General features: G+C 35.0%; 1 pseudogene; it reads right to left on the bottom strand.

Annotated features, from left to right (window-relative positions):
* Positions 1-20,188: 20,188 nt before the first annotated feature.
* Positions 20,189-25,443, bottom strand: LOC114053860 (annotated as a pseudogene).
* Positions 25,444-27,238: the final 1,795 nt, after the last annotated feature.

The following is a 27,238-nucleotide window of genomic DNA, read 5'->3' as shown; positions in this document are numbered from 1 at the left end:
GTGAGTTTCTCAAAGGCAAGGGTCACATTTTTACCTTTCTTTGTATCCCTAGTCCTTAAGCATAGTGTCAGTGACACAGCTAAATGCTTGTTGACTTGTCTGGACTTGACCTAACATACTGGCTATGTGACCCTTGACAAAGCTTATAGCCTTTCAGAACACCAGAATACACTTTAAGACTGTGAGTTGGAGTAGAGTTGCTGGTCAGCAGTAGTAAAAAAAAAGCCTCCTCACCGAGATTAATCTAAAGAAGGGAGGAAATAATAATAGTAATAATAAAGATAATGATAATCATGATTATGATGATAATGATTACTTTTATGTCACACTTTAGGTTTTGCAAAGTGCTTTACAACTATTATCTTACAAAACCCTAATAGGTAGGTGCTATTATTATCCCTATTTTACAGAGGATAAAACTGAGGCAGACAATAGTTAAGTGACTTGCCCATATGACTAGTAATTATCTGAGGCTGGAGTTGAACTCAGATCTTCCTGATGCTTACTGCAACACTTATTAACTGTGCCACCTACCTGCTAAAACCATGTTAAGACAAAAAAAAGAAATAAAAACAATTTAATTATATTTTAGAGGGCTGTTCTATGACATTGTAGATAGCTATCTTTTCATATCTACATCATTTTTCATTTGAACTGTTTTGTAGTTACTTCTCTCCAAGTTCTGCTAGTGTGCTATATTTGCTTTTCTGAATGCAAGAGCAAGACTTTATACTTATCCCCATTCAATTTCATTTTAAGAAATTTAGCCCCCCTGTTTTAACCTGTTGAGATATTTTTGGATACTTCCCGCCTTTAATTTTTTTTGCCCTTCCTTCCTTCACGTCATCTGTAAAACTGATATGCTCTACTTGTATCTAGATCAAAATCACTTATAAAAATGTTGAACAGAGCTGAATAAAGAGGCAATTTCAAAGAGATCTCAGAAACTTCCTTAGAGTTTCAGTTAAGTCATTCAACCAGTTAATAATCCCACAAATTATATTATCATCTCATTTTATATATTGAACTTTTTCATATATCTTCTTCTTCTTCTTCTTCTTCTTCTTCTTCTTCCTCTTCTTTTTCTCCTCTTTCTCCTCTTTTTCCTTCTTAATTTCTAGTCCTGAAGAAGTTTTGTTTCTTATGCTCTTTCAAAATATCACTCAATAATCCCTTTTCTTAGGTCTTTATGAAAACTGGAATTTAGCTCATTTAAACCTTCAGATTCAGGTTCTTCAGGGGGAGCTACATTATTTTCTACCAACTTCTCTCTATTATTCTATCCTTCCCAGTCCAGGGATCATTCCCTTTGGCAGAGAAAAAAAGACACAAAGTAAAAGTTGAACAGTTCTGCTATTCTTTTCCATTATTATCTGGAGATGTAAGTGAAGAAAGGAAATTATACATAAATAAAAAAGAATGGTACAATGGTGAATAAATCCAAGAATAACAGTGATAATGAATAATGACAAAGCATGGATGTGGTCTTTACTAAGGTAGAATACTGAATATCTAAAGTTGTCAAAACATAAATATATATGTCTGTGTGCGTGTGTGTGTGTGTGTGTGTGACTATAGGTCTCATTACTGATTTTTTTGAATATATTTCTGGAATAAACATATTAATTTTGTTTTGCTAATTGTTTTGTTATCATCCACATCATCAAACAAAATTTGTCCACCTGTTATTAACAAAGCACTAAACTTCACACTAGGGATTCAAAGTAGTATCATCCATTTTTCCTCTTGTATTAGTTCAGACAACTGAGAGTAAACTGCATCAAATTATTATCACAGATTTTGTAATTAAATCCAAGTTTAAAAACTATGAATATCTCTGAACACTTATAATAGAGTGTCTATATTTTTGTCTTTTTATTAATTAATTAATTTTTAGTTTTTAACATTCACTTTTAAGAGATTTTGAGTTCTAAATTTCCCCTCTTCCTTCCCCCTTCCCCAAGACGGCATGCAATCTGATATAGGCTATACACGTATAATCATATTAAACATATTTCCACATCAGTCGTGCTGTGAAAGAAGAAGCAGAAGAAAAGGGAAAAGTCACAAGAAAGAAAGAAAAAAAAAGAGAAAACAGTATGCTTTGATCTGCATTTAGACTCCATAGCTCTTTCTCTGGATACGGATAGTATTTTCCACCATGAGAGAGTATCTATCCATATATCTTTTAAAAGTAGCTTGAAAACATCAAAATATGGAAGAACAGCCTATGGAAATGAAATGTAAACAGAAATTGGCTATATCCTTATCTTGACATAACTCATTAAATCTCAATGAGCTTCAATGCTATATTTTCACAATTTTAATAACTTAAAGACCTTGCATATTTGTTCTTACAATTACCAAATCATTTGGTGAATATGAAGTATTACCTTAACTGTGTATGTAAGTGTTTTTTTCAGATCTAGTTTCTTGAGAAATTTCTGAAGATGCATGTAATCCTGTCCATACACACACACACACACACACACACACACCACTTCTCTTCTCTTATCAAATTTAACACCTAATCCAATTTAAAGGATTTTGAAAGTAAATGTTAAAGGACACATAGTACTCAACAGAGGAACAGTTTCTGAGGTTTCCTATTACAAATATGATTATTTGTGTAATACATTGGAACAGTTAATATAACTAAAGAAAAATAACCCAGGATTTTCAGTATTCAAGAATGTACGTTTGAAATAGACTAGAACACTTATTATAGATGTTGTAATAAGATCTGTTTATATAAACAAAAGACTTTCTTGAGCAGGTACATTTTAGAAAAAGAAAGGAAGGAAGAAAAAAGGAAGGAAGAAAAAAGAAAGGGAGAAAGAGAAGGAAGGAAGAAAAAAAGGAAGAAAGTAAGCAAGCATTCATTAAAATAAGAAGTTCAATGAACCTATTCCCACACTTTTTAAACATTATTATTAAACAAAATTTTTTTCACATTTTTTGCAAACAATAACTTTACTAAATTTTTTTGTGGATGTGAAGCCACTGTAATTACAGTTCTACTTCCACTGATTTTCATTTTCATCAGGACAATGAATATAGTTCTTATAATATTACTTATTAATATGTGTTGTCTCTGCAAATCATATTTTTAGTTGGCTAGCAGGTTTTTCTTGGGCTTTGGAATTGTGATTTTTAAAAGGCAAAAATAGCAATTTAGAGCAGAGAAGAAATCCCTCCTCCAATTATCATCAGCTCACGAATTTGGGCCTTAGTTAATTAACTGTACTCCTTAGAATTTTGCTGAGAAATGAAGTCAATTTAAAATTAAATTAATTAAATTAAAATGTATTCTAAAACCTGATGGATCAAAACCCATTAATTTCAGTTTTGCTGGCTCAGGACAGCATTGCCTTGTGTTCTGACCTGATATTGTTCTCACCCTAAGTAGTTATGCAGATAGCACTAAAATGAACAAGTATTATATGCTAAAAATGAGAAAAGATCATTAAAATGACTAATAAAAATTAGATATAAATATATGATGTAACCAAGTCATACATAAAATTAGGGATATATAGCAGTCATAGCCTAACAATATAGCTAACTCCAAGATTTTACCGAAGTTGCTCTGTGTCAAGGTTATCCCCACCAAGATGACCCATCGGCAACTAAAACCAACATATACAAATTTACTCACTGTCTGTACTCCAAAACTTGTTGTGCATTCTTACTTAATTATTTCTTCAAGTCACAGCACAATTTTTCCAGTTTCCCATGTTCAAAATGTGGGTATTTTCTTTGATGACCTGGAATTGTAATAGAGAAAAAACATAAATCAATTACCTCAACTGAAAGGTAAGTTGAAGTAAGACTTGAGGTCAAATTCTTCAGCCATTTAATAGCCTGTAACCTTAGAAATATTACTTAATCTCTCCTTACCTCAGTTTCCCCATCGTTAAAAAGGGGATTCCAGCTCTAAATCTATGATCAAATGATCACATGAATAAGTGGTCCTTCTACCCTCTATTTATACAGACACTATCCCAGTAAGGCCTAGATTATTTTTCGCCAAGACTTTTATAACCTTCTTCCCATTTTTCCCACCCAATCCTCTAAAACACTGCTAAATTGATTTCCCTAATTCACAGATTTAACCATATTTTTTTTTTACTGTGACCTATATAATTCTTTACTTAGATAAATCATCTTATTTGAGCCTCACAATTTTCATGGATACTGGAGATACAGAGCAATAGGTATTATGATTCTAATTTTATAAATAAAGAAACTGAGGCTCGAAGAGATAAAATGACTTGCCTAGAGTCACAAAGGCAATAAGGACCAGAGATGGAATTTGAATCCTGCTCTTCCAGACTCAAAAACCAGCATACCATACATCTTAACAACTGCTCAAAAAACCTTCCATGGATCCATATTCCCTACAGAGTTAGATACAAGTGTCTTATCTTGGTATAAGTCCACTGACAATCTAGCTCCACCCTATGACCAAATTAATTAACACTATTTTCATTCATACAATCTCTATGCTGACCAAACTTGGTTGCTAGCCCTTTTGCCCTTCCCACCACACATTCACACATAAGATATGGCCATAGGATCATAGATTTATAATGGGAAGGGACATTAGAAGCACCAAATATGTCATTACATACACGAAGGAACAGAGACAAAGAAATGTTCATTGACTTGTCCAGGGTAACACTGCTAATAAGTGTCTGAGGCAGAATTTGAACCCAGATTTTCCTGTCTCCAGGAACAATATTCTCTCCATTATGCCATGTCATACCCTCATAATCTTAGCATCATTCTTTGATTCATTCACAATAATAATACCTAACATTTATATCATTCTTTAAGGTTTACAGAAAGCTTTACATGTTATCTCATTTGATCCTTAGAAAAACCATATGAAGTAGCTGCTATTGTTATTTTCAGTTTATATATGAGGAAAGTGAAGCACTAAAGAGTTAATTGACTTACTAGAACTCAGGTCATTTTGATTCTAAGTTCAACCATGCCATGCTTTCCCTACCTGCCTAAGTGTATTGCAGAATGAAGAATTTCAGGATTAAACAAGGTGGCCTTTCAATCCAGTACCTGGAAAAAAAAGTCTTTTCTATTGAATTACTTTCCATAGTTTTGGATTATTCCAAATTGTACCCTGTTGCTGGGCATACTTGTACATTTTTAATGCTTTATCACATTTCTCTTCCCCATTCTCCTTATTTTCACCCTGTACCTGTATTTATAGCAATATGTGAATATGTATATCATATATCAATATATATGCATACATAGACCTGAAATATGAAGAACAATCGCATAGATTCATTGAATGATACACCTGGAAGGAACCTTAGAATTCATCTAATCTAGTCCCTTTATTTTGGAGATGATGAAAAAGGAGCAATGAGGAGTGAAGGGATTTACCCAGATGTTAGTTGATTCAAATCTGACCCAAGTCTAGTACTTTTTAAACTATAGGAAACTGCTATTAAAAATACCTTTGCTTTTTTATATTTTAAGTACCTCTAAAAGGTTGAGAAGAGAAATACACCATTGTAAAGAAGCTAAACAAAATTAAGATTTGCAAGCTTCACTAAACAATAATTTGCAAAATATTTTTCATACAAACAAGAAACTTGAACTAGGAAATTATGGCAATATACTTGCTAAGATGGTTAGGCAGTGTATTGGTTCATGATTCTTTTGCCTGACACCATAGAAAAAACTTACAGATCATTTGTTGGCATGGACATCAATGAAGGTTACATTGGGGTAAGAGGAAGAGAAAGAGACGGACAGAGACCAAGACAGAGAAAGAGACGGGGTTTCTAGATGACCCTAAATAGTCATAGCTATGTTCATGTAGTCCACTTCACTAAAAAAAAAAAAATCAATTCTTAAACCAAGGGATGCAATGGCTGTTGTTGTGGAACTTCATCTGCATAGATTAAGATTGATTTTAGAGTTGAGAGTCCTATTTCCTCATATGAGGATTTGGCTTAAATAAATACTGAGGCAAAGGATTATGTGAGAAGATGGCTTGCCTTAAGCTCAGGGCTGTTCAAATCATATTCACCAAATAGAGTTTACCCCTGAGTCAAGTAATAGATATATTCCCAGAGTCGATATAATGGGAGAAGGCTTAGTTCCTCAGCCAAACCTGGTTCTTCAAAAGGTGGAAAGGCAAGCCTTTTTTTCTGATTGTACTAAATTTTCATAATAAGCTAGTTATTCATAGTTTGAGGGATAGTTTGTAAGGACATCAATATTTTCACTCCTCCAATAAAGAAAGATGTCATGCAGGAGGATCAAATACTCTGAGTCATAATATTATCAAATACTGAGTCAAAATAAGGCATGCAGTAATGGCCAAAGCATGGGGCAGCTAGCCTAACTTACTAGCTGTGTGACCATGCGCAAGTCACTTAATTCTGTTTGTCTCAATTCCTTACCTATAAACTGAACTGGAGAAAAATAGCAAACCACTCCAGTTCTTTGCCAAGAAAACCCCAAATAGGACTACAAAGAGTCAGGCATAACTGAAAGGACTCAATAATAACAAAACAAAATGCCTAAAGCCCTTTTTCCACCAGCAGGGAGTTAGAATATCAACTCACCACTAATTCCTGAGGATTTTCCCTTCAGCATGAAACAGCAGAGGTCTGCATACAAGATCCAGGCTCACCAATCCATCTCTAACCTAAATAAGAATCCTATTTTTAAAAATCTACTGTACTTTACCAATTTGGTCACCTAATTTTGCCCAGTAACCTAGAAAGCCTGATTTAATGACAATTATGTGTCATTCATCCTCCCTGATTGCCTCTTCTTATTGTGAACCTTTCTCCCCAATAAAGTTGGCTTCCTCTACTTTCTCCCTGTCAACTCATTGTGCTTGGTCTTTCCTTGAACCACTCTTTGGAACCTTGAACCACACTTCAAACTCCATAAAAGTACTGTTTTACCCTGACTAGAAGAAAAAAAAGAACTTGGGCGGTGTAATTCTAGTAAACAAGACACATCAGTTGTGTGCAAAGATAGAGAAGTGCAGCAGAATAAGGACCTTCCTGTTTATAATAAGGACAATGTTGTTCTTCCAGTTATTTAAGATTCCTAACCTAATTGATATAATATCCTCCTTCCACTCCCTTATCATTCATATCCAAACAATGGTCAAGTATAAGCAATTTTCTCTCCCTACAGGAAAGAGAGTAGTGTGGAGGTTACTATAATAGTCCAAATAAGAAGTAATGAAGGCCTAAACAAGTGTGGTGACCATATGAGAAAGAAATGGGGGACATATGTAGAATAGAATTTGAAAATTAATTGGATATGAAGGTGAAGATGGAATCATGAGTACTAGGGCAGGGCAACTTTGCCTTTTCCCTAAGCCTGAAATTTAAAGAGTGCAAAAAGCTTAGGCAATGACTTTTAAATTGGACATTTAAAATGTGTTATATTTACATTCCATTTCTTCAACAGCATGGAATAACCTAAGATTAGCACTCAGCAAGAATAATTAATTAAGGGAGGAAGTTACAACAAGGCATGCCTCTTTCCACCAACCACACACCAAATGAGCTCCCGCCCTAGAGGGGCCTCTCTGGCAGCAGGCTAGCAGAGCTCTACAATCTATTTCCTAACAGAGGTTGATTAGTGGTTCAAGTCTCCCCCACTGGGCAGTCTCTCAGAGTGTCCCCAATGGGTGCAGTGTTAGAATATTCCCAAATAGGTCACTAGTATTCTGAGGACCCCTACTCAGGACCTCCCTTCCCATTAAAATTAATTTGTATCAAGAACTTCTTATATTATTTTTGCAAGATTGAGGACAGCTGATGATAATTACCATGGATGCCAAACTTGCTAGTTATAGCTCAAAATGAGGAAGAGAAAAAAGTAAATAATTAATTTAGGGTTTTAAGCTTGATGAGTGACTGAACGGTGGTGCCTTTAACAGTAATAGAGAAATTCAATGATAGTGCAGGTTTTAAGGGAAAGATGATGAGTTTAATTATGAACATATTGAATTTCAGATGCCAGCAGTGCATTCAAATTGAGATATCCAACAGGCAGTCCAAAATGTTGGATCAGTGCTTGGGGGCTGTTGGGTATTGGGCATATAGATTTGGGAGTTATTTGCATAATAGTAATAATTGAAGTCTTATGAATGTTACCCAAGGTAACATCACTTATGGGTCCCATTGGTATGGGACTCTCTCTTCCTTGATGGAGATCCTTGTCCCATAGGAGAGGCAGAGCCAGAGAAAGCAGAGATCTCTTTAGTCCTCTCAGTGTTCTTCTAGCCTCCAGAGTTGAAAGAGAAGACTCATGGCATTCCAAACTCTCTTCAGAACCATGAAGGGAGGAAACTCGGAGAAAAAGCTGACATGTAGACTTTGGATCACGCCCTTGTTCTCAACTTGCTATGCTATATGCCAAAGAATGTTCCCCTTTGCATGAGATCTAGGACTTTCTCTCTCTCTCTGTGTCTCTCTGTCTCTGTGTGTGTGTCTTTCTCTCACTCTCTCTGTTGAGCTGAGTTGTCATGATCCCAATGGAAGAACTCCTTCAATCTGTATTGCCTTCTATATATTCTCATATTATTCTTTCTCTTGATTTCCATTTTGCTATTGACTTGGATAAATAGGTTTCTTTACTATTTGCTATATGTGTTCACTATAAAACTGGTATTTAGTGAGAAAGGAGTCAAACTTTGGATATAAGCTTAGGGGTCCCTTTTCTCATTAAGAAATTGCAATCAGGAATTTGGCTTAAACCTTAAAATAACATCTCCTAAACTAATAACATTTAAGGGATCAGATAGATATAATTTTAGCACAGAACTCCCTCTCTTTAGGGAGAGCATAGGGCCAGCTTCTGACCTCAAACCTCCTGCTTTCTCTCCTGGCAGGAATTAAAATCTCCCTTGGAGAAAAGTAGAAAAGGAGATGCTAGAGATCTATCCATTCTTGCCTCCCTTCCAGTCAAATCAACAGATTTGCTGTATAATTCTTTCACCAGAGTAGAAAAGATAAAGAACGAAAAAGAAAGTTCAAAGGATAGACCCTTGGAGGGCACTCATGGTTAAGAACTAGGAATAGAAATCGGTAAAGAGATTAAGAAAAAGCAGTGAGAGACTAGCAATAGAAAGCAGAGTATCAAGAAGGAGTGGTTATGCATAAAATCAAGTGGTACAAAAAGTGAAGGTGAATGAAGATTGATATGTACCCCTGTTAGAAAAGAGAAGAAACTCCTTATGAGGAATCATCAGTAAATAAGGCTCCACTGCGAGGCATGTGTAAAAACAGTTATGACTATTGCTGGCAAGTCTTTTTCACTGACTGGAAATTGGTTGGGACTCATCTTACAGCAGGTTCAATTCTAGAACACCATTAGTTTAAATAAAGTAAAGTAGGATACACATAATGTTACATGTTTGCTCAAAGTAGGGCATATCATTCCAAGGTGATTCAGCTCCTTCCTCACTATGGAGATAGATGTTGAGGCTATGGAATTCACACATATTGAATTTCAAGTTTTCTTAATATGAAGAAACAACAGTAGGTGCTGTGTGGGTGCGTGGCAATTTTTCAGAATGTAGAGTCTCTATTTCTCAGTTATAGAGGAATATAAAGTGTAACTCTCCAACATTTTAACTGTAGACATGGTTCTTTACTTTCAATTTATCAGACTAAATTTCTCTTAACATCAGCAGAAAACTAGCACATAAAAAGGAGGGTATAAGTACATAATAACTCATTCTCTATTGCCAATTTCATACTAAATATTGAAAACAAAGCAAAAAAATTCCCATGAAACCAAACTTAAAGAACCCATAATTTAATCCTTACCTCTGCAGGATGGTTTTATATTGTTAGAAAATTAAGCCTAACTGTAATTTTCATAGTACTTCCACAAGTTTGTACAACAACTGTTTCCATGAAAGGAGAACACTGACTGGGGTGAAATGAGGCAAATTCCTCATGACATCATATACGATAGATCTAATTATCAAAGGAATCTATGGATTTCTATTTAGCAAGAATAGACAAAAATGTACATGGGATTTCCACTTTACTTAGTAGTAACAAATATATAAAATGCTATAAATTATGCATGTCCAATATTAATATTATCTTGCGTTTCTTCCAATGATCTGAAGAAAGAACAAATTCTCAGCTATGCCACCCAGACAATGTAATCAAAATAAAATTACTCATCACATTTGAATGGCACAGACCAAATGTATCATTGTGGCCGAATAGTCATTATATGAAAATCAATTGAACTAGATAAACCCTTGATGGGATTGCTACTATGATGAGTCAGGGTAAATTAATGCCCTTTCAAGGCAAAAACCTTCCTCAACCATCTGAAGAAAATTACCTCAGATAGTTTTGCTCCACAAAATACTCATTCCATCTGATAGGTAAGATTTTTGCCTATTTAACTTGAACTATGCTTTACTATATTAAAATATTATTATTATGTTTTACAATTGCTTCAGGTTAGTATGAATAAAGTTAACAAGTTAGAAGGTCTCTGATGTTTGAGTCACTATAGATCAGGGATAATACATGCAAAGTGTTTACCAAACACATAAATATGTGTTGCTGTTATAAAGTTGAATTTTTAGACAGTCCTTTTCAATTCAACCATATATTTATCTAGGATGAATTAAATTGTTACTTTTGGGCAAAGTTAAGCACTAGATGTTTAGGGAGATACAGAAATAAATAAAAGTTTTTCTTTGCCCTCAAGCAGATGACAGCCAATTACAAGCATTAAAACTTGTAGGTAAATAAGAATTTTACAAACAACAACATTCACCAGATAGTTCTTTCTGCCTCCCCTCCCCACCCCTGTCTCCAATATGCAATCGATTATTCAAATGATTGCTAGATTAATTTAGCTTACCCATAGGTCTGTCACATCAATGTATGTCACATATCAATTCCCTGCTTGAAAGCTTTCATTGTTCCACATTGCCTATCAAGTGAAGACCAAACTTCTTTGGGTACTCAAGGCGAATTACTATCTGGTCCAAACTAACTTTCCCAACTTCTTCCCTTCTGAGTTTTCTGCGCCATCAAAACTGAACCAATCAGCATTTACTACTTTTATGCCTTAGCTCACTCTCTTCCCTAGGGTGACAACACCTTGCCCCCTTGCCCTCTCTTGAATTCATGCCCATCTTCAAATATTGTCTCCTTCAAAAAACCCTTCCTGTCAGCCTCTAGTGTAAATGTAATATCTACTTCTACCACCAGACCTTATCTATAACATATTTTTGCCTCTTGTGCAATTATCATATATTATTTTGCATTATAATTTTTAGATATATCATTCACGAAATAATACATATACACATACACTTGCTAAGGTCCATGATGGCAAGGACCATATTTAATTTAAATACTATTGCTTCCTCAGCACCCAGCATAATATTATGTACAAGTAGGTATATTTAAAAAATTCAGCATTGAACAATGTATGAAAGTCTTATGGAAAGAAGCATTATTTATTCTGTCATATGGATCATTCTGTTCACTACTTAGCATTTCAAATACCAAATCATGCTGTTTCTTTGCATAACTAAGGTGTATGGCTTTCTCTAAGAGTAGATATAATAAAAATTTAGTAAAAATCAATTCATTTATCTAGAAAACAGTAATTAAATAAAACGTAACTAACATAGAAATAGTTTCTAGAAGATGCGCAAAGTCAGAATTATAATTGAGAGCAAGGTTTCAAAGTAAGAAAGCACTGATTACAAACAAATTGATATGCTTTCTATCTCCCAAATACATTTGTTTTCTGTCTTAATCAATTCCATTACTTTCTGGTTATGATAACTTAAGATATAGTCTTATCTTCATCTTTTGCCTTATAATCAGGTCCTTTTGCATCTGGTGTAGTACTCTTCACTTGCTCCTTCTGATTTGGCATGCTATCATCAATAGCAGAGGTGTCCAACATATCACCATGGGCTCTGTGTGACCACAACACTCCCCAGAGCAGGCAGAATCAGATTAAAATATAAGTGGGAAATATTTAACAAAAATAAAATTACAATAAAATATAGATAATATTAATATGTGATTTTCTATATATGGGCTAGTGGCCTCTATTTCAATTAGAGTTTAACACAGCTACTGTACAGAATGGACCCACTATTTTGAAATTAGCATTGCTTGGCTTAGAAGACTATTACCTTTAACCTAAGTCTTTGTCATTTGTTGTTTTCTAGGTAAAATGTGACTTTTTCTCTCAACATAATCTTAAATAAAAGAATGTGGCTGCACAATAAAGTCATTAACCAACTTAGATATTTTAAACGAGGTCACAACTTTTTTGAGATTATTTATTAGCTCTAAAATAGGGACAATTATACCTGTATAATCCACTTCTTGAAATTGTTTTGAGACTCAAATGATATAATATATGCAAATGCTTTGCAAAGTTTAAAGTACTATGAGTATCCTAAAAGTTATTGTGAAATTTTAAGCTTATTAAAGAATAAAAATCCACTAAGACTTGAGGTACCCTGTAAAAAATATTGTTGTTGTTATTATTGACAAAAAATGGAAGCCTGGTACTGGAGAATGAATACCTGGGCATGGTTCTATTCTGTAAGAATAATATTGGAAATACATATGAAGTATCAGAATTAGCTGAGGCTGGCATACAGTACTAAGGTTAATAAAAAAGACTTTGAAGTTATAATGGATAAAAACATCATAAGATCATATATTTAGAGTTAGAAATTTAACAGTTATCAGATCCAACTTGCTTGGAAACTGAAGCCTTGGAGAGTTTGTCATGTCAAGAGTTAAGCAGCAGCCAACTATCTGAGGGGCAATTTGAACAAAAACCTTTCTGACTCCAAATCTAGCATTCTAGTCACTGTACCATACTGCCTTCAAGCATTGACCAAAGAAGGAATAAGACCAATGACTAGAGTGGATGGGATAACAAATGATAGAACTACACTGTATTTTGCTGTTGTTTTATCCACCAAAAATATTTGAACTAAACAAAATGGCTAATAGAAGGTTAAACTCCAAGATAAGTAGAGAATTAATTAAAAATACTTTGTTGTGGTTGAAAAATTCATGTCATCTGGTCCAAACAAGATCAATCTCAGGGTACTAAAAGACATAGAAACATTTTGATAGTGTAATCTTTGAATCTTATAAAAGGGAGACATGCTACATCATGGTAAAAGAATATATCTCTACATTTTCAAAAAAAGGGAAGAAAATGTGTCAGCAAATAATAGGTTATTACTTCAATACCTCGAAAAATTCTGTAATTTGTTATTAAATGTGTAGTTATTGAGTAGAATGGGGGGGAAAGAGCACAAAAAGGAAATATAGTTTCATCAAGAATAGGTCTTGCCCGATTTATGTCATTTTTTTATTTGACAATTTGACTGGATTAATTGATCACAGGAATGTTGTAGGTATAACTTGCCCAGTAAAGATGTTAGGTGAAAGGGAATTCACTTCTTCCTGAGACAGAACATTCTTTCGTGGTTTGGTTCTGATTGTTAAAGTGTGTGTGTGTGTGTGTGTGTGTGTGTGTGTGTGTGTGTGTGTTCTATCAGGTAGAAATTTGCATCTCTGAAACTTGTACCCATTACTATGTCTTCTTCCCACTGATAGCAAGCAGTACAGCTCTAATCTTGAAAATTAAACAAAAGCTGACTGGCCATTTGTCATGGATGCTATAGAAGGGGAGTTGGGGGCGGGGAGGTGAGAGTTGTCTTTTTTTAATCAGATTTAGGTTAGATTAGATTGTCTTAAAGATATTTTCTACTCATGATATTTGTAGCTATGTCAATGCATGAGATAGAACAAATAAATTATAAAGACACAATTTAGATGACTAGAAAGAGGGCAGAACTTCTTGACTGCTACGTTTACTTTCAAGTAGAAAAAAAAAATTATTTAGTATGGGAAAGAGAACACAACAGTTAAGAGCTCCTAGCTTCCTTTGGTGAGTTTAGTTTACATCTGATACTCACACACCATTGATTGCCTTTGGAAAAGTTCTCAGAATGGCAAAGCACCAATGGCTCTAGGGGTGTGCTGGAACCAACTCTAACCTATTTGTGAGAGTCCACTGTTAAATTTTTGGTGTGAGCATTTACACTTCAGAAATTTTCAATTACTACATATTAGAATTTGATTTGGTGTTTCATTGATTGTCTAGGTTTGAAAAAGTGTTAATAATACAGAATAAAAGTAAAAGCATGCATATACATTTCTTCCCCTTCTCTTCCCTCTACAAGTTGTTAAACATTTATAAACACATCCCTTATTTCTCTACAAACATTGCTTGAATTTAGCTGGAGTACAATAGAAGGTTCAGAAAATGAAACCATCATTAGACTTTAAGTTTGGTGACAATAGAATCCTGCAATTACTGCTACTACTAATTATTATGATTATAATTATAACAATAAAACCATCATTATCATAACAACCACAACAAACAGCAACAGTTGGTATTTAAAGTTTAAAGTTCATGAAATATTTTACATCCGTTATCTCATTTGAGCCTCACAAAACCACTGCTTTTTCAAATATTTAAAGATTGTTTCAGGATTAATTCTCAATCTACTCTCTTCTGGACTAAACATGCTAACTTCCACAAATAAAATCTACTGTGAAAAACTGATTGTTGACCCAGGAAGATTTTCATAGCAAATATGTGGACAAGAATAGTCCATGCTAGAAGAGATATCTACAGTAATATTTGTTTCCTGTGTGGAAAAAGCTGTGAGCAAGCAAATTAACATTTGTGAAACTTGCTCAAAACCAAAAAATGAGGGAGCAAAGCAACTCTAAATGTTTGGTTTCAAAGGAATGGTGGTATCATTCATTCATTGAACAAACATTTATTTAACTTGTATTTTATGTCAGGCAGTTCTAGGCAATGAAATTTAAAATGAAAAATGATGTAGCCCTTGCCTTCAAAAAGCTTATCGTCTATTGGTCACCATTTTGAATAAGTCAAATTTAAAACATTATTATTTGGACTTGTTCTGATGCTTTTTTAGCAGCCTGACCTGACCTTAAACAACAGTTTCATATTTCACCACCTGTATTCCAAGACCATTGCATCACTATTCTGATTTTCAGGATCTTCAATAGTATCCTTGATACTGGCTTCTCCTTACTGATTACCACATATTAAAGTGTTATATTGTTTCAAACTACTTTCTTTTTTATTTCTTGTCTCTTTACTGACAGATGATTAGTATAGACCACCTTGCCAACCTAGGCTAAACTGCTGGAATCATAGCCTGAACCGTGAGGGGGTGAGACCGCATCTCCTGATCAGTAATGCACTTGCCCCTCCTTCTGGATTTGATAAAAGGGGCATATCTTCATTTTCCAAGCACGTAAGGAAATGGTTCCTCTAAATTGCATGTTATTGAGCTTGATTTTATTACTTCACATTTATAGAAGGAACTAATGGAATTAATAGTAAGCCAGCATGGAATTACTAAAAAAAATCATTATTCTATAGTGGCTCTTTTTTTGGTGGCAAAGAAATGGAAAATGAGATGGTAACCATCAGTTGAGGAATGGCTAAATAAGTTATAAAATATGAATGTCATGGAGTACTACTGTGGAGCAAAAACATAAAATAAAATAATGATGAGTGATCACTCCAGAGAAACCTGAGATCTTTATGAACTGATGCAAAGTAAAAAGAACTAAATCAGGAAAACAATTTATGCCAGAATAATATTATTATAGATACAAATAACATTGAAAGACTTAACAAATCTGGTCAACACAATGTCCTACCGCAAGGACTCATAATGAAACATGTTATTCACCGCATAATAGAGAGGTGATAGACTCAGAGTATGGACTGAGGCTTATTTTTTTTTGGACCTGACCAAAGCAGGAATTTCTTCTCCTTGACTATACATGTTTGTAAAAGGTTTTCGTTGCTGTTGTTGTTTGTTTCTTTATTTGTTTTTGGTTTTTTTTTTTTGCTTTTTCAGAGGTATCATGGGGGATGAAAGAAAGGAGAGAATGCAGATCTAATAATAAAATATTATTTTCATAAGAGTAATAATTGAGTGGTGGCAAAGAGGAAAGAGGTCTCTAGTGATGTGTTGCACTACTCAGTCCCAGGTTGTGTTCTATTTGCTATTTTAAAAGTTTAGACAAAGATAAGAATGTTGTGCTTATCAAATCTGAAGATGACACAAATCTGGGAATAATTACTAATACACTAAGATCTTTAAAGTCCTCTGCAGCTTGAAAAAATTAGTGAAATATAATAGAATGAAATTTAGCTGGAATAAACTTAAAGTACTTTATATTGATTATCACAAAATGTTAAAGTTTTATTGATAGAATTTGTTTTTACACAAATTTAATTTCTGTATATAAATACCCCCCCACCAAAAAAAAATATAGATCCTGTAATACAGAGAAAGAAATAGAGAAAAGCAATCCCAGGAAAAGCAACCAATATGTCAACTGAGGTTGGTAATATATGCACTCAGAGAGATTAAATGGTTTTCTAAATAACACATCACTAAGAGTCAGAGATGGGATTCAAATACTGGGTTTTCATGCCTCCAGGATGTCTGTCTATACCCCTCCTCCACCAAACAAAACAAACACACAAACAACAACAACAACAAGATATGACTTCCCCATTCATCATAATTCTCTTCCATCAGTTAGAGGAATGTTATTCTTCATCCAGTGGCCCATGATGTTAATATATCCCTTTTCACCTCAAAAGAAAAAAAATTCTCCAATTTCCTTTAAACAAATAGTATAACTTTTTTTTCCTATCAGGAATAATAAAATATGTCTTAAAAGCAACCCCAAATGTTAATTTTTTTTAATTTTATTTTAAAGTTTGTTAGAAAAATATAGAAAAACTCAATCTGTTTGAAATAAATATCCATGAAGACTTATAGATAATTTGCTTACTAACAAATATATTTTTGTAAAGTATTTACATTAAATTTTTATAAATTAAATCATTTCAAATGCAGTGGAGAAAGAATTCTTAAGGAAATCTTGAGGTACTGCCTTCTATGAAGAGAAAATACAGTTTAATAAAACAATTATCCCTTTATCTATCTTAAAAGTCTGAATTTTGGTATTTTTTTTAAATTAGGATGTGCTTTTTGAAAACAGTTCAGCTAATGAAAGGTGACGTGAAGTTCCTTGCCACTTAAAAAAAAAAAGCAAATGCTACAATGATTCTGTATCTTCCTCATAATTAGTTAATCACTTTGTCTGTATGTGGTGTAGAAGTAGTAGAAAATTTTCATACTTGCACTGTACTTTGTAAATATATATTATTTATATATATATTGGATTCTTCTTTATAAATTAAGTAGAACATTTTTGCCTAGTTTTTCTATCCTACTCTTAAGAGTTTCATACTTTAATAGAAAGGAGGAAAGTTGTCCATGAAAAGGTGAATGAATATAGCTATGTTACCCTTTACAACATATTAAAAATTGAGGTCAGGGTATAGAGTTAACAATTCATACCATTATATCATCAGTAAGTGATGTTTCATGATATAGCTACTTAGTGGGGAGTATGAAGTCTGAAGTTATTCAGGCCACTGATGATTCTTTAATAAGTATTCCTTAGTACTTATTACAGAAGAGATAAAAGAAATATGGTTGAAGCCTGATAGGCAGATTAAGAAAGTACCAGGCTAGAATATTTTTAAGCACACTCAGCCTTTCTGGCTGCTTCAATCAAAGCAAGGAATAGAAGATAAAGATGAGATTGGGTTATATGCCAAGGGTGGAAAAAGAAAGATAGGTCTTTCTTCTCTGAATCATCTAACTATGCCTGTATGTGTCTTTCTACACACAAGTGTTAAGTTTGTATTTGCATTTATTTGTTCCTGGCCTAAAGTAATATAGGGAATTCTATGTATGGAAATTCCCTCTCTCAATATGGATTACTAACTTGTTTACAATTTAGAGACTTATAATGCTCCCTGAGGTAGTGAGAGATTGCTTGTTCAGGGTTCTACTCCTAGTATGTACCAGAATTGGGACCTCAATCCAGATCCTCCTAACTCTGGATACAATTATCTAATGCTTCATAAGATACTGTATTGTGTGTGATGGCTGCATGTCTGTCTATGTATGTGTGTTTCTGGGGGGGGGGAATGAAATAGAAGGAGGAAAGGAAAGAGAGATTAGGAAGAAGAAATCTATTGAAATCAATAATATAACTTTGCTATTTTACCTTTTATCTATCATGTATCTATATATGTGAATATTTATATAGAAATATGTCTGTGTATAGACATACAAATGTGTGTGTGTGTGTGTGTGTGTGTGTACATATATGGAGAGAGAGACAGAGAGAGAAAAAGAGACATGGGGACACACAGAGAAAGAGAAAAAGAAAACAGGAGTCAAGATCTGGGTTCAACTGCTCAAGTTCCAGTTCTGATACTTAATGGTTTTGTCACCATGGGTAGGTCCCTATCTGAGCTTCAGGCAATGCCCTGACAGTAGTAGAAGACAAGTAGATGATCTGCAACAGTAAAGGGAGATTCCATACGAGAAGTAATCTACACTAACAAAATCACAGATCTGTACAGTACCCTCCCCTCAAAATTAATATGTATTATATGTGGAAATATTACATAATTATGGAAAAACAAATATTTAATATCTGTACAAATATTATAATGGTTGATATTATTACCTAATAGGCCAAAATCATACAGAAATTCAGGCACTAATTTTCCACAATCAAATGATGATTAAAAATAAGTTATTCAGTATCCGTGCATTAATTTCTTAACTATTTGAGCCTAACCCCGAAGTGAATCTTTTTTACCCTTTTTAAGGAGTATAAGACCCACCATCTGATTTCTCTGCTTTATCATACCACTGAACTACCAAACATACCAAACTGTTATGAAATTAAGCTGATTAACCTACTAGAATTTTAGGTACACGATCTTAGCTGGCCCTCACTATTTCTTAGTCATCATTACATTCTACTTTTATTTGTTGCTCAATTTTTTTGAGTTGTGTATGACTCTTTGTGACCCCATTTGGGGTTTTCTTGGCAAAAATACCAGCTCATTTTACAGATGAGGAAACAAAGGTAAACAGGATTAAATGACTTGTCCAGGGTCTCGCAGTTTGTAAGTGTCTGAGGCCAGATTTTAACTCAGAAAGATGAGTCTTCCTGACTCCAGGCTCAGCACTTTATTCACTCTGCCACCTAGCCTACTTTTATTTACTGTATAATCCCCCAGAGAAACATTATTTTCTTAAGCTCCCAACCCTCAAATGTTTACTACAAATGTTCTAGCTTCCTATCTTTTAGGACATTGCTCTTGTAATCATTGCTTCCACCTCATATACTTTTTAAAAATACATATTATTGATATATTTTGCATTTATGTCACCTATATTTCTCATTATAGACTTCTTTGCCCTTCATAGACAGCCATCTCTCATAACAGAGTTTAAAAAGAAAACTTCAGTAAAACTCTTATCAATTTCTGAGGACCATTAAACAATTTTATAGTGAGCATTAACACCTAGGAAATCAACAAATGCTACAATTAAGGTCTTGAATTATTATTTTTATTGTTCAGATTTAAGAAAGTAAAGGAGAAAATATCAACATCGTATATTAAACATAAATTGTGTCTTGCCTAATTTATTTTTTTTCCAGAGATCCAATTGTTAAATGTTTACCAGCACACTTCTGAGTAAAACTAACCAACATATTGACAAAGTTTGGTTTTATATGCAGTATCTCACACCTATTTCCTCCTCCCAACTTTTGCAAAAACCAAACCAAACCAAACAAACAAAAAACAACAGTGAGGGTGTATGTGGAAGGATCTTTTAATATCTTTTGAGATTTTTGAGTTTGGTCATTAAATTTGAGTAGCTTTGAGTACCAATTGTTTTGCTATTATTTCCTAATCAAATTGTAATAATCATTGTGTGTTTTGTTTTCTTGGTACTGCAAATTTCACTTTCCATTTCTACTCATGTTTCCCTATATTCATTATTATTGTTTCATTGTATTCATGTAACACATTTTGTTCAGCTATTCCCCAGGAGATAGGCATTGTTTCAATTCTTTGCTACTACAAAAAGTAGACAATGACTCTTTGATCTCACCAGTGACATGTAGATAAACTTTCAGTTTTCCATCATTCCTGATAGATATTCAGACAAGGAAGTCATCTCATCATTTGATGGAGGTGTGTGATGAATAATAGCCCAAATAAACAATGACTGTTGGTTGAGTTCTCTTGGATTTTAAGTTTGGGGGTTTGGTTGTTTTTTAAGACCTCAGTATTTTTTGCATTATTTTTGTTTCCTGCCATTTCAAATAAAAGCTCTAGACACTTTTTGACAATATTCTTATGGTGAACCTTTAGGGTCTTACTCTGCCACAGCATCTGTCTTCAAATATTGAAGTAAGTCCTCAGAGTCCAGCACACTACAGATAAAATTATAATTATCAGGAGAAAGCTCATCACAACTGTCCATAAGGGACTCATGCTCCATTATACAGCTTAATGGTCTTTTTCTTTTTGTTTTCAATGAGGTCAAGGGGAACTGAGCTCTGAATCCCAGATGACCCTCCTATAAGAAGTGCTTTACTGCCAAATGATCTTCCTGATCATTAATAAGGTTCTTTTAAAACATGCTATACCCCACCTGGCTGTTGTTGTTGTTGTTTGTCCTTCATTCTCAAACAGAAACAATGACATCACCAGGCTGATGTCTTGACTTGGGCATGAGTTGGACTTAAGTGAGGCAGAGCTGTGCAAAGTCATCAGCCTCATTCTCTCCTCCAGAGTCTTAAGAGTCCAATGGCAAGACAAAAGTCAAGATGACTGGCAGAGTCCCTAACCCTCCTGGCTAATATCATCAGGTTTACGTATCCAGATTGGCTTAGGTTTATTCTGCACTTCTTGATCAACATATTGCTTCTTGAGCTTTTTGGTTTTCTTCTTGTTGTCCTTTCCTTCATGTACCTCATCTGATCTTACATCTTCAATCTTGGGGTTTTTCTTATCTTTAACTGTATTTCCCCTTTTCTCTTTGTCTTTCTCTGTTTCATCATCACTCATTTCTATTTCTCATTATTTCTTCAAATAAAGTGTGATGGGGGTAGCCAATGAACTTCTTTACAACTTCTTTGGTCCACATACCCTCTACATCCTTTTATTTTTCCTGGTCTTATTTTAGATGTAAGACCACCTTGGTGTCCCTATCAATAGACTTACCATGGTCAACTCAGACTGTGAAGGAGCTACCAATAAAAGATTCTCAGGCATGCTCTTCATCATAATTAATCTTAGTGATGACAACTACCTCCTCTTCCACTAGGTTGTTACTGTTGTTTTGTTGTTCATCCTTCATTTTCAAAGAGGATCCTGATGTCTTGACTTTCATGGGAATTGAATTTCAGTGAGGTAGAGTTGCAAAGAGTCCTCTGCCTCACTTTCTCTTCAAGAGGCATTGAAGTCCAGTGGCAAGACAAAAGTCAGGATGACTGATGATTGCCTGTGATACAGTGAATGACCTTGGCATTTTCAATGCACCTAGGTAAGCAGAATAGAAAGCTACACCAAATTGACCAATCATGGAGATGATAATTCCAGTCTGCAAAGTCTTCATGGAAGTCTTGGTGTCAGACTTGGCAATGGTTAGTCTTTATTATTCTAATGTCAGTGTCTATTAAAGTCAGGGTATACTACTGAGGGTTCAGGATGATGTAAATATTCAAATCCTCATCACATCCCAGTTTGAGAGATCTGTCAAACTTTCATAGTGGATCTTATCCAGAGAATAAGAGGCATTGGAAATTATCACTTGAAGGAAGATTTCCTTTTTTGAACGAAAAATATTGATAATCAAGGCAATCTTTGGGCAATCTTTGATTGTAGGGCAAAGGTATCCATTTCCTCCTCTGTGTGCTATACTTTTTCAGGTATCTTGAATAGTTTCAGCTTGTCAGGCCAATATAGGGAACTATTGAGTTCAGCAGCTCCAAAGAGCGAGGAGTGTGAGTAGCTTGGCACAAGAGAAGTTTTGGGAGAAGCCAAGATGGTGGAGGGAAAGCAGTGACTTGTTTAAGCTCTCCCCCCCAAACCACTCCAAATACCTAGAAAAATGGCTCTAAACAAATTCTAAAGCAGCAGAACCCACAAAAAGACAGAGTGAAACAAATTTCCAGCCCAAGACAGCCTGGATGGTTGATCAGAAAGGTATATTGCGCCAAGCTAGGAGAGAAGCGCAGTTTGGCAGGGGCACACAGGCCGCAGCGATGCTGTAGCAGGCCTCAGAGGACTGAATTGTGGGCAGCTGTGGTGGTTTCCAGACTTCTTAACCCCTGAACACCAAAGACAACTTGGAAGGTCAGTGGGAAAAGTCTGTGACTGCGGTGAGAGAAGGAGCTAGGTCTCAGCCACAATTCTCAAGCGCGGCCCGGGGCAGTGGCTGTTTCCTGAGCTTCTGGTCCACAGACTGAGGAGAAATCAAGTGGCTGATCAGAGGGGGATTGCAGGGATCTCTTTGCCAGCACTGAGGCAGGAATCTCTTGCTTTACCGGTGCTTGGATCTGGGTCACAGTTCTGAGGGGCGGTCATGGGGCAAGGAGAAATGCTGGTGTGGTGAAGATTCTTGTGGTGGTGGAGAGAAAACACCTCACCCCTTATCATAGCACCTTGGAAGAACTGAAAATTTTCGGGTCCCTAGAAGTATCGCTGAAAACAGCTGCACAAGAGAAGCTCTGAAATAATATTTCAGTGATCTTTAATGTGGAGTTTACTTTCACTTGCATATTCAGGGCCAGTGTGAGAAAGGAGCTCATTCTTTCAGAAGTTAAATATTAGAGTAGTATATAGCTGACAGCTGTATATGTAAAATAATCTGCCCCTCTATGGAATTATCTATGTGAGGCATCCCTCTACAACTATAGATGCAACATGTCTTTGACTAAATAGTTAAATCCTGAGAAATTACCCATGGCATTGAGAGGTTAAGTGACTTATCTTCTAAATGCATTATATTATAATATAAATATAACATCTCTAATATATTAGATATAATAAAAATGTAACATAGATATCATAAAAATACAAAATCTCTAATGTATAGACAGGGACAAATAAATTCCAGAAAATGAAATCATTCTTAGTGATATATGAGATAGAGAGTTTCACCCATTATAAAATATATTGAAAGTATTTTGAAATGGAGATGCTTACCTTATCTACTGTCTCTATGAAATTTTCTTCCACTAAATCTTTTTTTTCTGATTTTGACTTATGAATTATATTTTCTATAGAGTTAAGGTATCCAATGCACCCCATTCTTAATTTAGCTCTGTCCTCCTGCAATTTTATTAATATTTTTCATAAATTCAACCTTTGAGCTAAAAGAAAAAAGAAAAATAAAGGAAGTCATTGCTTACAGCAAAAATTCAGTTGCTATCAATGTTTCCTTTGGGAAGGCCACTTGCTAACGCATTTCCTAGTGTAGACTTCAAAAGTCTGACTCCTAAAAATGAAAGAGAATCAGAAAGCCTGGAGGTAGAACCAATGACCTCTTCTTCTTCCATCCACTTTGTCCTGAGAATTGGACATAATAGATACCTTGTGAGGGGAAACTAGCCTGGGCTGTGAGAATGTATGTGGTTTAAAGAATCATTTCTTTACATTATTTATGAGTTTCAGTACCTGCAAAGAATGGCAAAGACTAATGAAGAAAGACACCTATTTTATTATTTCCAGAGACAATCAAAACATATAAAACAAATTAAGAATCTATTTCCAGTGATTCCCGGAATAAAATGGAACCAGTTCATTATTAGACTTTAACAGTGTTAGATATTCCAAAATTAAATTCATAGAAAAATACACATATGCACACATACACACAACATGTAAACTATTGATGGAATTTATCTTAATGAAGGTGCTGGGGAATTAAATAAGGAAAAGGGATGGGTGGTCCTAGTTAGTTAAGGTTATCCTAAGCAAGTATCCATTTCCAGGGCTTACTTTATAAGCCTCCCAAGGGATTCTCTATCTTGATTTGCCTTATCTTTGGAGGGGAAATTTCTGAATTATCACTATTTACAGTGTTTCATTATTCTTGTTCAGTCATTTCGATTTACTCTCATATGAATAAGGCACTTTCTTAGCTCTTCCATTTGGGAAAGGGAGTCAGGGGGTAAGGAAATATTAGGGACCTAGAGCATGGTAAATATGTGATTATGAGTGTTGACTTGAAAACACTTAAGTTTTCTATAGCAAGAGAGATTTTTAAGGCAGCTGCCCCTGGAACTTTTGTGGGGTGGCTTCCTGCCTGATCTCTGAAGTGCTCAGGCCCAACTGGGTCTAGCAATCCTAAAGGAATCTCCCCCAGAGATCAGACCTCCACATGCTTCAGCATAGCCCCTGGCAAACAGGATGGTCCAGCAGCTAGACTTTCATGTATTTCAGTGTAGCCCCAGGGAAATGCATAAACACCCTCAGCACACACCAGATACTACCACTAGGACTGCATCTCAACACCAGGTAAAGAACCAGATCCCTACAGTCTCCAGAAGCTCCAGGCAACCCCCATTCTACTCCCTCAGCACATCACCAGAAATGAGGGTCCTTCAAGGGCCTCAGGGCAACATCAATGCAGCACCAATTAAACAGCCAGGGTTGGTAGCCACTAGCACAAGGAGCCTGAGACAGTGCCTCTTCCACCCCTGGCACAGAGCTCAAATTTAAAAAAAAAGGAAAACCCCCCTCCAAAAAAGAGGAGCAAATAATAACCAAAAAAAATAATCTGACTCTACAAAGTTATTATGGTGACAGGGAAGACCAAGACAAACTCAGAAGAGGACAACAATGTCAAAACACCTACAGGAAAAACCCCAAAGAAAAATGTGAAATGGTCTCAAGCCCGGAAAGAACTCATGGAAGAGCTCAAAAAGGGGCTTAAAAATCATATAAGAGAGGTAGAAGAAAAAATGGTAAAAGAAATGAGAGTAATCCAAGAGAATTATGAAAAAAATAGTCAACAGCTTGGAAAACTGCTTGTAGAATTGGCCAAATGGAAAAGGAGATACAAAAATCCACTGAACAAAACAACCCCTTAAAGAGTACAATTGATGGAATGGAAAAGAAAGCACAGAGGCTAATTAAGGAAAACAGCAGTTTAAAATTTAGAACTGGGCAAATGGAAGCTCATGACTCTATGAGACATCAATAATCAATCAAATTCAAAAGAATGAAAAAATGAAAGAAAATGTAAAATTCCTCATGGGATAAACAACCAACCTGGAAAATAGATCCAAGGGAGACAACAGCAGAATCATTGAATCACCTGAAAGCCATAATCAAAAGCACGACCTGGACAGAATCTTTCATGAAAACTGACATGATGTCCTGGAATGAGAGGGCAAAATAGGCATTGAAAGAATCCACTGATCACCTCAAGAAGGAGATACTAAAATAAAAACTCCAAGGAACATTATAACCAAAGTTCAGAACTATCAGGTCAAGGAAAAAAAATACTACAAGTGGTCAGAAAGAAACAATTCAAATATGGGGGAGTTACAGTCAGGATTACACAGGACTTGGCAGTTTCAGCATTAAAGGATCAGAGGTCATAGAACATGATATTCCAAAAGACAAAGGAGCTAGGAATACAACTAAGAATCACTTACCCAGCAAATTTAAGTATAATACATCAAGGGGAAAAATGGTCATTCAATGAAATAAAATTACTTCATACTTTCATACGGAAAAGACCAGACCTAAACCAAACATTTGACCTCAAGATCAAGACCCAAGAGAAGCATAAACATATAAAAAGAGAAAAGAAAACAGAAAGGATTCAATAGAGCTAAACTATTTACATTTCTACATGGGAAAATGAGACTAGTAATTCTTTAGAAAGAATTGTATCATTAATAGTACAGCTAGACAGTACATAGTACTATGTACAATAGTACATAGTACTATGTACAATAGTACATAGACAGAGGGTATGGGCATAAGGTGAATTTGACAGAATGACATAAAAAAATTAAGGGATGAGAAAGAAGAGTACAATGGGTGCAGAAGGAAGGGAGAGGTAGAAAGGGCTAAATAATTTCAGATGAAGAGGCACCAAAGACCTATTACAGTGGAAGGGAAGATGAGAGGGTAGGCAATGAGCATCTCTTGAACCTTACTCTTGTCAGTATTTGACTCAAAAAGGGAATCACATACACAATCAGTTGAATATGAAAATCTTTCTTAACCAACAATGAAGTAGGAAGGAAGGAGATCAAGTAAAGCGGGAGAGAGGAGGGGGTTGACAGAAGGGAGAGCAGATCAAGGGAGGTGGTAGAAAGAAACAAAACACTGGTGAAGAGGGAAAGGGTAAAAGGAGAGGACAGACAAGAGGAAGAATAGGATGGGGGGAAATACTTAGGCAGTAATCATTAGTGGAATGTCAATCAGATGAATTTTCCCATAAAATGGAAGTGGATCTCAGAGTAAATCAAAAACCAGAATCCTACAATGTTGTTTACAAGGAACACACTTGAAGCAGAGAGACACACACAGAGTAAAGGTAAGGGGATATAGCAGAATCTATTATGCTTCAGCTGAACTAAAAAAAAAAAAAAGGAAGGGTAGCAATCCTGATCTCAGACAAATTAAAACCAAAAATAGACCTAATTAAAAGAGATAAGGAAAGAAACTACATCTTGCTAAAAGGTACCATGGGCAATGAAGCAATATCAATACTAAATATATATGCACCAAGTGGTATAGCTTCCAAACTTTTAAAGGAGAAATTAAGTAAGTTGCAGGAAGAAATAGAAAGCAAAACTATACTAGTGGGGGACCTCAACAGTTCCCTATCAGAACTCAATAAATCCAACCAAAAAAAAAAAAAAGAAAGAAACTAAGGAGGTAAATAGAATATGAGAAAAGTTAGATATGACAAACTTGTGGCATGATTTAGACATAAAGGGTGATACCATAAACAAATTAGAAAAGCAAGGAATAGCCTTCCTGTCAGATCTATGGGGAGGGAAAGAATTCATAATTAAACAAGAGATAGAGAGCATTATAAAATGCAAAATAGATAATTTTGTTTATATTAAATTAAAAAGCTTTTATACAAACAAAACCAATGCAACCAAGATTAGAAATAAAGCAGAAAGCTGGGAAACAATCTTTA

The sequence above is a fragment of the Vombatus ursinus genome, unplaced genomic scaffold (assembly GCF_900497805.2).
Source record: "Vombatus ursinus unplaced genomic scaffold, bare-nosed wombat genome assembly UNPS02014812.1, whole genome shotgun sequence".
NCBI lineage: Eukaryota > Metazoa > Chordata > Mammalia > Diprotodontia > Vombatidae > Vombatus > Vombatus ursinus.
The sequence above is the reverse complement of the archived record's forward strand: the minus strand, read 5'-3'. Positions and strand labels throughout refer to the sequence as shown.